Source organism: Stomoxys calcitrans, chromosome 2 (assembly GCF_963082655.1).
Source record: "Stomoxys calcitrans chromosome 2, idStoCalc2.1, whole genome shotgun sequence".
Classification (NCBI taxonomy): Eukaryota; Metazoa; Arthropoda; class Insecta; order Diptera; family Muscidae; genus Stomoxys; species Stomoxys calcitrans.
In genome coordinates, this window is record NC_081553.1 from 104,398,648 (window position 1) to 104,413,195 (window position 14,548).

The 14,548-nt window shown below is 41.5% G+C and overlaps 1 long non-coding RNA gene across 1 annotated transcript in view; it reads left to right on the forward strand.

The window, feature by feature from the left end:
* The window catches only part of LOC131994924 (uncharacterized), a 235,973-nt gene that overhangs the window by 169,911 nt on the left and 51,514 nt on the right, over window positions 1–14,548 (forward strand). The window contains exon 3 of the long non-coding RNA XR_009396966.1: window positions 9,297–9,327. This is a non-coding gene — a long non-coding RNA (uncharacterized LOC131994924). The remainder of the gene's footprint in view (window positions 1–9,296; window positions 9,328–14,548) is intronic.

Consider the following 14,548-nt stretch of genomic DNA (forward strand, 5'->3'; position numbering starts at 1 on the left):
AGCAAGAATATCGGAGTACACAGATGACAGTCCATTGACTATCTCACTCCAATTATTCCTAGATATGCAGCCCTGTTCTTCCCCTTTGCCGATAACTGCCATCACCAAACTGTATCTAGCGACATTAGCAAAGGTTCTTGGACCCATCTTACTATTGTTGGTCCCATCTTACTATTGTTGGTCCCATCTTACTATTGTCACCTAGAAGGCATGGGATGTCCTCCAGGTGACCGCAGCCTTTTGGCTGCCTGCGGTGCATTTTCCGAATCTAGACGTGTAGTCTTTGGGGTAGCGAGTGCAGCGTATCCCCGAGCTCAATTTAGGGAATCTCTCTCCCTTTTAGTGAGAGTCTTAGGATCATTCGCACCAAGCCTCTCAATAAACCTGAGAGCGATGCACCTTCTATTATTCCAACCTCTTAAAGAACGTGTTGGTTTGCCGGGGAAGGCCAATGGCCTAGGCATATTATTGGCATGCGAAGATAGAATAGGTTCGGCCTTGTGCTTAAGTCTCAAACCGAGTGTTTTCGTCATAATCCTCTGCTGACCAGTCGTCTGCCGGCTAATGGAGTCTGGAGCTGAGTCTTCACCAGTCGAGGTTTCAGTAGCGGACAACATGCTGCGGCCTGATACCACCACTGCAGCTGTTGGGTCTTTGGAGTAATTTCTCAGAGTAATCCTGTTTTCCGGGCACGGTTTACTGGCCCAGCACCCCAACCGCGTGGATTATGAGGGTTCGCACATTCATCCCTCGATGTCGCTTGCTTGATGTGCCTGATACCACCACTGCAGCTGTTGGGTCTTTGGAGTCATTTCTCAGGGTAATCCTTATTGTTTTCCGGGCACGTGGTGCTAGCACCCCCACCGCGTGGATTATGAGGGATCGCACATTTATCCCTCGATGTCGCTTGCTTGATGTGCTATTATGGTGGGAAAACAACCGAGTGATGTCGGACTGATACTCTGGGGAAAACTGGTTCGTAGACCGACCGACCATGCATTTAATTTAATTCACTGAATAGTTTAAAAAATCCTTTGATTTGTCATTAACCTTCGAAATAGAAGTTTAAGTTTTTAAGCTTTTTCCCTGTGTACCCCTAAACAACACCAAATTACACAAATCACCATCAAATCTTAAGCTCAAGTTAATAACATCATGCATTCTTAACCAGAAAAAATGTAGCCCATTGCAATGATACCCCTCGAAGTATGCTACAATAATTTTGTTCAGCGTATTTTTGGGGATAGATTTGCAGCACAGAAAACCATTTGGTATTCTGCTGCAGCAGTCAGGCGATGTGAAAATTCAAGCTTAGCATATGCATTCATGACACCAACCAGCTTCAAAAAAAAAGAGGAGTATTATCCTTCTTTTCATCCATCGCAAACAAACTCTGGTATCTGGGAGAATTAAACAAAAATTCTTGCCAACCCCAAAAACTAAAATATCATCATCATCATCATCATCCTGAACATCCATTCTGTTCAACATTGTTGAGGGTGCAGTGCAAATATTACGTTTTTGGAATATTTGATGCCGAGTTGTGTGGTGTGGTTGTTGGCCGCTGTTATTGTACTTGCTGTCAGGATTTTCAGTGAAATGTGCTGCTGTAGGAGTAGCAGGTAGAGCTGACTGCTGAATTGGTTGTTTGGCTGGCTGGTCTAACCAGAAGGGTAGACAAGACTAGATTTTCATTTGCTTCAATTTTAGTTGGAATGATATTGGATAATGACATTGTTTCCATGTTTTGTTGTTGCTTGATATGAACATTAGGTGAATTTGCTTAGTTTTGGTTTTTGGCTCATATTACATTACATAGCAGCGTTTCCCCCCTTAACCTTCTGATCCTGCTGTTGGCTTTTTTGAAGTTTGCCGTTGTTCCCCCCTTAAAACCCCATTAAACCCATGGAATCCCGCTTTCCAACAGACCAGACCAGACCAACACCAGAACTTGCTAATTAACCTAACCCCAATATAAAGATGGCTGATGTCTAGCCACTGATGCGGAACATTGTGCTTTGGGGAATTTGTTCTTTTCTTTTGCCTGTTCTAACGTTTTCCTCATGCATTCCATATTTGATGAGAGTGGTCTGTTGCCTCGGTAGCGGAAGGACTTTTGTTACATTAAAAATGCATTAATTTGCAAAAGTATTTCGCAATCATCCCAGGCAAGCAAGGAAGGTAGGGCTAAGAGTGTTGTAAGTAGCAATGCGAATGAGAATAAAAGAAAGAACGACTTGCAAATGCAATTTTTTTCTCTTCTTTAGTTGCTGCGGTGGTTATAGTATTTTATGGCAACCATTCTAGGTTTTAAATATTAATGGTGGTTTGACCACAAACAAATGGAGAGGATGGTGAAATTTTTTCTGTAACACTCTATGTGGAATGGAAGAGCCATTGTTGGGGAGATGAAACGAATTTTTTTTGGAAACAAAAGAAAGATAAATAAAAATGATAACAACGTTGAGATGGGCAAAACTTTTGTGTAGCCACCTCCAGGGATCTTCTCCGAAATTTATGTTGAACTGTTCTAAGTATGGTTATGGGAGAAGGTTTGTAGAAATCAATACTTCAAATTTAACAAAAATACACCTTGGAGGCCACCGTAGCGCAGAGGTTAGCATGTCCGCTTATAGTGCTGAACGCCTGGGTTCGAATCCTGGTGAGACCAGAAATAATTTCCAACGCTGGTTTTCCCCTCCTAATGCTGGCAACATTTGTGAGGTACTATGCCGTGTAAAATTTCTCTCTAAAGAGGTGTCGCACTGCGCCACGCCGTTCGGACTCGGCTATAAATAGGAGGCCCCTTACCATTGAGCTTAAAACTTGAATCGGACTGCACCCATTGATATGTGAGAAGTTTGTCCCTGTTCCTTAGTGGAATGTTCATGGACGAAATTTGCATTTACACCTTACGATCAAATCGAGGAATTGGCCTTCCATATGATAGCATTATTGGATATGGACCAATGCAAAAGTAGCTCAAACAAGTAAGATCGTGCTAGATCGGCCGGGCCGAATCTTATATACCCCATCATGGATCGCATTTGTCGAGTTATTTTCGATATCTGCGGCATCTCCTTATAAGCAGACAGAGAATAACGGATAAGAGATGTAATGCTATTGGGGCTATATCAAGTTTTAGTCCGTGTTGGGTCTGGTCGTAAAGCAGACCGGTTATTTTTATCAAAGTAGATTTCAATTGCAAAGGAAAACTACAAATCGAATTCCAATTGAATTCAAAGCAATGCGTGTGCATTTACTGAAGTCTTAAACGTAACTTAAAGCTAATGTAACAAAAAGGGTCTGCTTCTTGCAGAGAGATCAAACTTAACGAAAGATAGCAAATGAGAGCATAGTGTGAAAAGTAAAAGCTATGATTTTGACAATTAATGAAAGGAGTTCATCTTAAAGGTATTCGTTACCAAAATTCAATATAGAGAAAACAAATAAAAATAAAAGAAAGTAAGTAGATATGAAATTATACTTAATCTAGTTGAACGGTGCGTTCAACAGTCCGATTCGGACCATAAATGAATTGAATGCTGAAGACCATAGTAAAAGTCCTACTTTTACTTTAATTGGCTATGAGAGAACATTTGTTCCACTAGCCGAACGTAGAATAGCGTTCCAAGCGCCTCGATCTTCTGCGCTCGTTCTAAAATCTTTGACACCAAATTTCGAGATGTCTCCCACCACTTGATCTTTCCATCGGACTTTTGGTCGTCCCGGTTTGCGTGTACCAACGTATTTGCCTTCAAAAGACTTCTTTGCTGGAGCTTCTTCATCCATTCTGACAACATGACCTAGCCAACGCAGTCGTTGTATTTTGATATGTGTAACTATGTTATCGTCGTCATACAGCTCGTGTTTCATATAACGCCGATACTCTCCATTGATGCAAACTGGTACATATATTTTAAGAAGAATCTTTCTCTCAAACACTCCAAGCAGTGCCTCGTCTACTTTCCCAAATACCCATGCCTCAGAATCATATGACCGCACGGGTAATATCAGTGTCTTGTGTAGTGTAATCTTCGTCTGTCGAGAGGTGGCCTTGTTTCTAAACTGCTTACTTAGTCCAAAATAGCATTTGTTTGCCAGTATTACTCTTCGCTTTATCTCAAAACTGGTGTCATTCGTTTCGGTTACGGCGGTGCCGAGGTAGATAAAGTTACTGACTCTCTCAAAGTTGTGGTTCCCAACTTTCTCCATTTTCTTTATCTGCTCGGTTGTGCAAGGCTTTTTGGGAGTTGAAACCATCCATTTCGTCTAATCTCCATTTACTGCCAGACCCAGTTTCACTGGCTCTCCCTTGCGATTCTTTCAAAGGCTGCAGTTACTACTTTCGGTGACCGACCTATGATATCGATGTTGTCGGCATAGGCGAGTAGCATGTGTTCCTTTGTGATTAGTGTTCCATATCTATTCATATCTGCATCTCGTATAATCTTCTTCAGCGGGATATTAAAGAGATCACACGATAGGCTGTCTCCTTGTCTGAAACCCCGTTTGGTATTAAATGATTCACAGAGATTCTTTCCTATTCTAACTGAGGAACGCGTATCAGCAAGTGCCTCTGTAGTTGGCACATTCCGTCTTGTCTCCTCTTTTGTGTACGCGACATATTATGCTGAGGTTCCAATCATCGGGTATGCGTTCTTCTAGCCAGATTGCGCTGATAAGCTGATGTGCACGCCTTATCAGCATGTCGCCTCCGGTCTTAAATAGTTCAGCGGGTAACCCGTCGGCTCCTGCTGCCTTGTTGTTCATCAGTCGGGTCACTGCTACTTGGACCTCATCCTGACTAGGAGGTAAACATTCTTTACCCTCATCAGGGATTGGTTCTGCGGTATCCTCTTCGCCGCCAACATCGGACACTAGCAGTTGGGTATAATGTTCTGTGTCAGTTACCAGATTTTCTTCTTTGTCTCTGCAGGAGAATGTGCCTGCACCAAAGCCATCGGTTTGATGTTTAATTCTTTGGTAAAATTTCCGGACTTCATTCTGACTCCTGTACATCTCAAAAGACGTGAGTACGTCTTTGCATTTCCTTTTTCTTTCTGCGGAATAGACGTTTCTCCTCTCTCCTTTTCTCCCGATACTTCTCCTACCTCTCTTTCATCTGGCGCGTTGCTGGGTTACTCTATATGCAGCATTCTAGGATTCAGTAGCATCTCGACACTCTTGGTCGTACCATGGGTTTCTTGGAGGAGGCTTCCGGTACCCGAGTACGGATTTCGCGGCATTTTCCATGGAGTGGGCAATAGTTTGCCACTGCGCCATTATATCATCGGAACAAGCAGTGCTTTCACCGAACAGTTGGGTCAGTCGTGTGGAGTATGCCGCTGCCATTTGTTGTGTTTGCAGCTTTTCAATGTCCAGCTTCCGTGCAGTGTCAGATCGTACTCTCCTCGCCATGTTCAAACGGGTGCGAACCTTTGCTGCAACAAGGTAAAGATCCGAATCTATATTCGCTCGATCGATCATACATCTAACACGTTGGATGAATGCCTACCATCTATCACAACGTGATCAATTTGGTTTCTCGTGTTTTGATGGGGTGACAGCCATGTGGCTTTGTGAATATTTCTGTGTTGAAATCTGGTGCTACTAACTGCCATGTTTTTTGTCGCGGCGATATCTATCAGCCTCAACCCATTACTGGGCGTTATCTTGTGGAGGCTAAATTGTTGGACCAAAAATGTCTTCCTTCCCCATTTTCGCATTAAAATCTCCCAGAACGATTTTAATATCATGGGCAGGGCAGCGGTCATATTCTCTCTCTAGGCGCTCGTAGAAAATATCCTTGGTCTGCTTGTCTTTGTCTTCCTTCGGGGCATGGTCACAGATAACGCTGATATTGAAGAATTTGGCTTTTATGCGGATTGTGGCTAGCCTCTCATCCACTGGAATAAAGCTGGAGACAAGGTGTTTCAGTCTCCGATTAACCACAAATCCACAGCCTAATTTATGTCTCGTGCTATGACAGCTATAATATAGTTCGTCAGCGTTTGGTGTTGTAGTGACGCCATTCCTATAGTAGAAGTCATTGTGCCAAATATCAGCCAAATCGGTTCAGATTTGTGCCCTACAGGGTCGCAAGAAGTAATAGAGGGAGATTGGTTTATATGGGAGCTTTATCGGGCTATAGATCTATTTAGACCATATTTGACATGAATGGTGAAGGTCATAGGAGAAGCCGTTGTACAGCATTTCAGTCAAATCGGATAAGACTGCGACATCTAGAGGCGACCGCCGCCTTGAGAAGTCAAGATCCCAGATCGGTAACTGTATCAGGGCCGACTTGAACCATACTTAGTACACTTGTTGGAAGTCACCAAAAACTCATCATGCAAAATTTCAGCCAAATCGGATGAGTGACTCAAGAAGTCAAGATACAAGATTGGTTTATGTGGCAGCTATATCAGGCTATGGGCCGATTTGAACCATACTTAGTACACTTGTTGAAAGTCATAACAAAATACATCATGCAAAATTGCAGCGAAATCGGATGAGATTTGCGACCCCTATTGACTTAAAAAGTCAAGATCTAAGATCGGTTTATATGGCAGCTATATCAGGTAATTGACTGATTTGAACCATACTTAACACAGCTCTTGGAAGCCACAACAAAAACCTCGTTCAAAATTTCAACCAAATCGTATAAGAATTGCGCACTCTAGAAACTCAAGAAGTCAAGATCCAAGATCGATTTATATGGCAGCTATATCAGGATAGGGACCGATTTGAACCATACTTTGCACAGTTGTTGGAAGTCATAACATTCCACTTCATGCTAAACTTCTGTCAAGTCTGACGAGGATTGCGACATCTAGAGGCTTAAGAAATCAAGATCCCTGATCGGTTTATATGGCAGCTATATCAGGCTATGGACCGATTTCAACCAGAATTAACACAGTTGTTGGAAACCATAACAAAACACATCATGCAAAATTTCAGCTAAATCGGATAAGAATTGCGCCCTCTAGAATCTGAAGAATTCAAGACCCAAGATCGGTTTATATGGTAGCCAGGGACGTAGCCAGGGGAGGGGGCCCTCGGCCCTCAGGCTCGAGCGTGATTGACTGATTGGCTGACTGACTGATCAACTCCCAGCTCAAACGGCTGAAGCTAGAGTCATTTAATTTGTCACGAATGTGGGTCTTGGTTCTTAGGCGCGCAATAAGACGGGGTTTTGCGATATTCGTACGTTTAGGTACTAAATAGTACGAAATGGTGACTTTTTACCCAGCGCGAACGGATGGTGCTAGAAATATGAGTTTGGGCTCAAACTAATGAACGTCTCGAAAATATAAGATTTGATGACAAAATGTCCCAAAATAGTCCCGGAAGTGGGAAAAATGGTATATTTAGTACCGCAATTGGTACTTTTTGGTACCTTGTTTGTTAATTGAGCTAGAGCTTTGAATTTTGGAATTGGAAGTACACTATGGCAACCTAAATTGGGATTCCAAAAGAGTTGGGGGATGGAGCGGCCACTCAGTGACTTGTCTTTGAAATACTCTAAAATATTGGGTTGCCCAAAAAGTAATTGCGGATTTTTTAAAAGAAAGTAAATGCATTTTTAATAAAACTTAGAATGAACTTAAATCAAATATACCTTTTTTACACTTTTTTCTAAAGCAAGCTAAAAGTAACAGCTGATAACTGACAGAAGAAAGAATGCAATTACAGAGTCACAAGCTGTGAAAAAATTTGTCAACGCCGACTATATGAAAAATCCGCAATTACTTTTTGGGCAATCCAATACCTCTTATTTGAGCCTCATATTGCAATTGTCAGCAAATATTACCTGTTTGGGTGGTGTTATGGGGGTGGGGTGGCCCCATAGACACTTTTCTCGAACATTGTTATCAGATTCGTGCTTTACTTCAAAAGACCTTTCATTTGAGTCCCATATTGCTGTGGACGTAAATTTGTCTTCTTTGGAGTATGTTCTCGGGGATGGGCGGCCCCCCCAAACACTTGGTCCCACTAAGCTCCATATTGCCATGGTCAGTAAATAAGTCCTGTTCGGGGGGTGTTTTGGGACAAATTTCGATATCAGATTCGTATTTTACTCGCAAATACCTTTCATTTGAGTCCCATGTTGTCATGGTCGGTAAATATGTCCGATTTAGGGGTGTTTTGGGGGTTGGGGTGGTCCCCCAAACACTTGGTCCGCCAATTGGATATCAGATACGTTTTCTAATCTTAAATACCTTTCATTTGAGTCCCATACTGTCGTGATTGGTGTATATACATATTTGGTAGGTTTTGGGGTCGGGCGCCCCCCCTAGGCACCCCATCCGAAATTTGAATACCAAATTTTTGTTTGTAGGTTACTATAAGAGAGCACATTGCGCTTAAATCGCACCATCTCCGCGATCAGGCGTTTCTGAAAAGTAGGGTAAGGGGGAGGGTCCGCTCCCCCTTCAGATATCAAAAAGTGTAGTACCCTATTTTCACCACGGGATCGTTATGCACCATCAGTGAAATTTCTAGAAAATCGGTTCAGCCGTTTCTGAGTCTATAAGGAACACACAAACAAACAAACCCACAAACAAACACAAATTGATTTTTATATATAAGATGGGGTCTTCGATAAATGTTTCGAGGTGTTTCAAACAGAATGACGAAATTGGTGGTGGTTATAAAGAGTGACACTGTAAGCCTGAATTCGAATCTCATCGAGACCATTAGCGGCATTTGTGAGTCCTTCAGCCAAATAAAACTGCTCTACAATGAGGTGCCACTCTGTTACACACATTTCGGTGTTGGTAGAAAAAAGCTTCAAACTGTCATGGTTTTCCATTAAATGTCCAATTTGAATTTTCTCCATTCTATCTTAGTCGCAAATTAATTCGTCTCAAAAGTCTTTAAACCATAAATGTAATGCTGTTAGCCACTTGCTCCTTTTTTCTCCTATTCAGCTTAAACATCTCTATTGGCAGACATGTCTGATTGATTACCGTCTCTCAGACTTGTTGCCGGCCTGTCTGGTTTTTTTTGTGAATATCTATGTGTGCGTGTGTGTGTCTCTTAATATTAAAATTAAGTATGTCAATCTGTTCGCAATTACCATGTTAAGCGATATGTATCGCTGACAAACTTGAAATCTCTGTTGAGACACTTGATTGACAGGAGGCCATAAAAATGTTACTCTAGTCGAGACTAAATCATTAAAGCCGTTTTAATGTTGTCGTTTTCTATTTTTATGTAAATTTTTAATACAAATGTAATGACAGAAAAACAATTTTTGTTTAATGGCTGTTTTTCATATCTCATTACAGCTATCGAACCGTTTTTTTCGTGTGGATTTAGGTAAGTAACAATCAATGAAAGGAGGGGTTTTTTTTTGAGAAAAATTTACAGTTAATTAAAAGACGTTATGGAAGTTGTAGTGAGACTTGACTTTAAAGAGTCAAATTTTATTTTATGCAAAAGGAGTTGTAATTTTATTTGTATAGAAAATTTTGTTATAGATTTTGCTTATAAAAAACTTGACGAACCGGCCCGCTCCACTGCGCCTTCTTTAACTTCCTAAAACTTTTTTAGGATGGGGACACTTCGCCCTGAATGTCGATATCGAATTCATGCCTATGTAGTCTATGTCCGCCTATTACGCTAAACGCTTGCGTTCGAATCCTGACGAGAATATCGGAAAGAATTTTTAAGCGGTGGTTATCTCTTAATGCTGATGACATTTGCGAGGTATCATGCGATGCATGCTCATGCAATAAATTCTCACCAAAGAGGTGTCGCACTGCGGCACTCCGTTCAGATTCGGCTATAAATAGAGGTCGCTCATCATTGAGTTTAAATTTGAATCGGAAAGCACTCATAGATGTCTGAGAAATTTGCCCCTGCTCACTTCCTTGGCAAATTCTTTACTCTACTGCCAAATACCTTTTATTTGAGTCCCATATAGTCATGGTCGGGTGATATGCCCATTTGGAGGTATTTGGGGCGGGGAGACCACCTATTACTTGCAACTAATTTTTTATGCCATATTTGTAATCTACTGCCGAATACATTTAATTTTAAGCCCATATTGACATTAACGTTGAATATATCTGTTAGGAGGAGTTTCGAAGTTGGCGCGGCTCTTTGGGTACATGTACCCAAATTTTAATATGATGCTTGTTTTCTAGTCTCCAATACCTTTCATTTGATGATAACTTTCATTTGATGCCCAAAAGTGGGCTGATAGGCACCATCGACATTTTAAGTCGATCTAGCCATATCCCTCCGTCTGTCTGTTCGTCCGTCTGTCTGTCCGTCCGTCTGTCTGTCTGTCTATCCGTCCGTCTGTCTGTCGAAACCACGCTAACTGTCGAAGGAGTAAAGCTAGGCGCTTGAAATTTTGCACAAATACTTTTAATTAGTGTAGGTGGGTTGTAAGATGTAGATAGTAAATGGCCCAAATCGGCCCATGTTTTGATATAGCTGCCATATAAACCGATCTTTATTTCTTGAACCTCTAGAGGCCACAATTCTCATCCAATTTGGCTGAAATTTTGTATGAGATGTTTTCTATGACTTCTAACAACTGTGCATAGTATGGCGCAAACAGGTACATAACCTGATATAGCTGCCATATAAACCGATCTGGGCTCTTGAATTCTTGAACCTCTAGAGGGCGCAATTCTCATCCAATTTGGCAGAAATTTTGTACAATGGCTTCCCCCGTTGATTTTGAAGAGCAAACAAACAAACCACGTCCCATTTGGGGTGTTTTAAGGGGATGGGGTGACCCCCTTTTAAGGGGATGAGGTGACCTCCTTTATTTCTATGATTTGGTATGCCATATTCGTAATCTACACGAGAATACCTTTCATTTGAGCCCCGTATTAACATGAACGTATTCTACTCTCCCATACCTTTAATTTAATACCCATACTGTCCCGATCGGTCCACTTTTAATTTTGGGTGCTGGTTTTGGCATAAGGGGGGAGAGTCCTCCCCCCTCAGATATCAAAAAAGTATAAAGCCTATGTTTCCTTTCAGACCAATTTACACAATCTGTGATCGGTTCAGCTGTTTTGAGGCCATACGGGTCAAACAAACACATATTGATATTCATATATAAGACTAGCTGAGCCCGGTCCGCCCTGCTACGCCCGATAATGCTATGTTGGAGAGGAGTACTCTAAATGTGGAAATTTCTGCCTAATTTCAGTTGAAAATGTATTCCAATTTTCCTGAATATTTTTCTACACTCAATTACCTCTTATTTAAACCCCACATTGCAACGGTCAGTTGAAGCCCATCTTGGGGTGTGGTGAACCCCCACAGGCTTGGTGCAAAAGTCAATTTCGTGGTCTACTTCCAAAGACCTTTTATGTAAGATCCATATTGCCATGGTCGGTAAATATGTCTGATTTGAGGGGTTTTTTGGGGGTGGGGTGACCCACGAAACACTTAGTCCCACAATTGGATATCAGATTCGTTTTCTACTCTCAAATACCTTTAATTCCCATATTGTAGTGATTGGTCTATAAATCAGGTTTTGGGCGGCTCTCCTAGGCACCCACCCCAATTTTGAACCAGTTTTTTGTTTTTAGGTTACTGTAAGTGTGCAAACAAAATTTCGCTAAAATCGCACCATCCATCTCCAAGACTTCACATATCAAAAAATTAAGTACCCCATTTTCGACACGGGCCCTATACTGAGCCCCATACAAATACGGTCAGGAAATAATTCCCCTTTGGGGGTGCTGGTACGGCCTTTTAGAGATTTCACCCCAATGTGGATTTCATATTGGTGCTCTGCTTCCATATACTTTTCATTTGAGCCTTTTTTGCTATGGTCGGTAAATATGTCCGGTATGGGGTATTTTTGAGGGTGAGGTGGACCATCATATATCAGATTCGTGCTCTTGTCTCAAATTACTTTCATGTGAGCCCCATATTGTCGTTATTGGTATATATTTCCATTTGCCGGGCTTTGGAGGTGGCGCAGCCCTCCTTCCCTTCTGTTTTTTAGTTATAACAAACAAACAAAATTTCGCCCAAATTGCCCCACCCATCTTCGAGATCTGGCGTTTTTGAAAATAAGATAAGAGGAGGGTCCGCCCATTAAAGTTGGGATGTTAGATCTACATTATTCATTTTTTTGCTGGTGGATTGGAGTAGGCAAACCCTTGGCCCCGAAAGTGGATATACTCTACTCCCAAAAACCACATTTGTGCTACATATTGCTATAGTCGGGATATATATGTGAGAGCTGATGAGATGAGTCATTCCTGAAACACTTGGCCATTAAACAGATACCTGATTTGAACCCCCTTTTTGCCATTATCCACAAATATGTCCAGTTTGAGGTGAATGTAGAGTGGGGCAGTCATCCACGCACTTAGCTCTGAAAAAAGGGTAAAAAGTCTACTATCAAAGACCTTTTATTGCTGCCTTATCCTATCCTGACCGGCCTCCATATGTTATATTTGATTATTTTCTTTTTTTTTGGGTAGTATGGGGGAGGGCGATTGCCTCTGACACGTTGTTGTTTTTCTATATGATAGTTTGGTGTTCTTTTCATTGGGATGTAAGGGTTGGTCCCCCGACGCTAAGGCCCAAAAGACGAGCAACATGTCCTGCTGATCGGCAGGACATGACTCAGATACTTGACTTCTTATATCAACATTCGATTCAAACTCTACTGCCGTAGACCTTTCGTTTAATTCCCTTATTATCCCGAACGAACCATACGTCTTATTGAAGTGTATTAGGTGTGTGGAAAGGTCCCAGACTTTGTCCCAAATGTGTATATCAGCTTCGTGGTCACCTTTCATAGACCTTTCATTTAATATCCATTTTGTGACGTTGGACATTCATGCTTGTTTTGGGGGTTTTTGGGGTTGGAGAGGCCCCATAGGCACCTGGGACCAAATTCCTATAACAGATGTGTACTCAACTTCCAAACGCCTTTCATTTGATACCCATATTGTCCCAATCGGTAAATATATCCTATTAGACGGTGGGGAGGCCCCTTAAATACCTAGGAATACCTTTTTATGTCAGATTTGTACTCTACTTGATCAGTTGATACCCATATTGCCCAAAGCGTTTAAATTGTCCTGTTGTGTGGCGTATTTGGGGGGTGGGGGACCCCCCGTCACTAAGGGTAACATTTTGATGCCAAATTCGTACTCTACTTTCAAATACCTTTCATTTGATATCCATATTGTTCCTGTCGGTAAACATGTCCTTTCGGGTGAGTTTTGAGATCGGGCGTCCTGTTGGGTGGTATATTTGGGGGGTGGGGGACCCCCCGTCACTAAGGGTAACATTTTGATGCCAAATTCGTACTCTACTTTCAAATACCTTTCATTTGATATCCATATTGTTCCTGTCGGTAAACATGTCCTTTCGGGTGAGTTTTGAGATCGGGCGTCCCCCCGGGTTAGTTGACCCCAAAAATTGTATAACAATTTCATGTTTTTGGGGTACCATGAGATGGCATACAAAATTTCTTTTAAACCGGTACACGTATCTCCGAGATCTTGCGTTTTTAAAAATTGAGGTTAGGGGTAGGGTCCGCCGGCATCATATTTATATAGGCTGAGGGATATACTAAATCCCGAAATATTAATATGCGACCCCATAAAGTATATATATTCTTGATCTTCTTAAGTTTCTAAGTCGTCCGTCGGTCCGTCTGTGGAAATCACGATAGCAGTCCAACGCGTAGAGCTAACTGAACGAAATTTTGCACAGAAAATTCTTATTGATGTAGGTCGTTGGTGATTGCAAATGGGCCATGGTGGTTTAGATCTGCATGTAGATCCCATATGAAGTGGTCTTTCGACTTGGCTTCCTGAGCTCCTAGAAGCTGCAACTATTAACCGATTGGGCTAAAATTCATTCTCACAGTGTTACGACTTCCAACAATAGTGCCAAGTATGGTCTGAATCGGTCTATAACCTGATATAGCTCCCATATAAACCGATCTCCAGCTTTGACATCTGAGCCCCTAAAAGCTGCAGTTGTTGCCCGATTGAGCTGACATTAAGCACGCAGGGTTCTGTTAGTGTGACTTCCAACAATCGTGCAAATATGGTCCATATCGGTGTATAACCTGATATATTGGGTTGCCCAAAAAGTAATTGCGGATTTTTTAAAAGAAAGTAAATGCATTTTTAATAAAACTTAGAATGAACTTTAATCAAATATGCTTTTTTTACAATTTTTTTTTAAAGCAAGCTAAAAGTAACAGCTGATAACTGACAGAAGAAAGAATGCAATTACAGAGTCACAAGCTGTGAAAAAATTTGTCAACGCCGACTATATGAAAAATCCGCAATTACTTTTTGGGCAACCTAGCTCCTATACATACAATACATGTACTCATGGAGGACATGGCTAAATCGAATCAGAAAGGGATTCTGTGTCGAACGGTATACATAAAGGTATGTCTACTACCCTGTATAATACCCTGTAGCACTGTGGTGGTAGGGTATAAAACGTATTTAGGTATGGAAACAATGTATAGCTGTCAAATTTCGCTCGTGAATCAATTAAAAATTTCAGCAACTATTCCGAA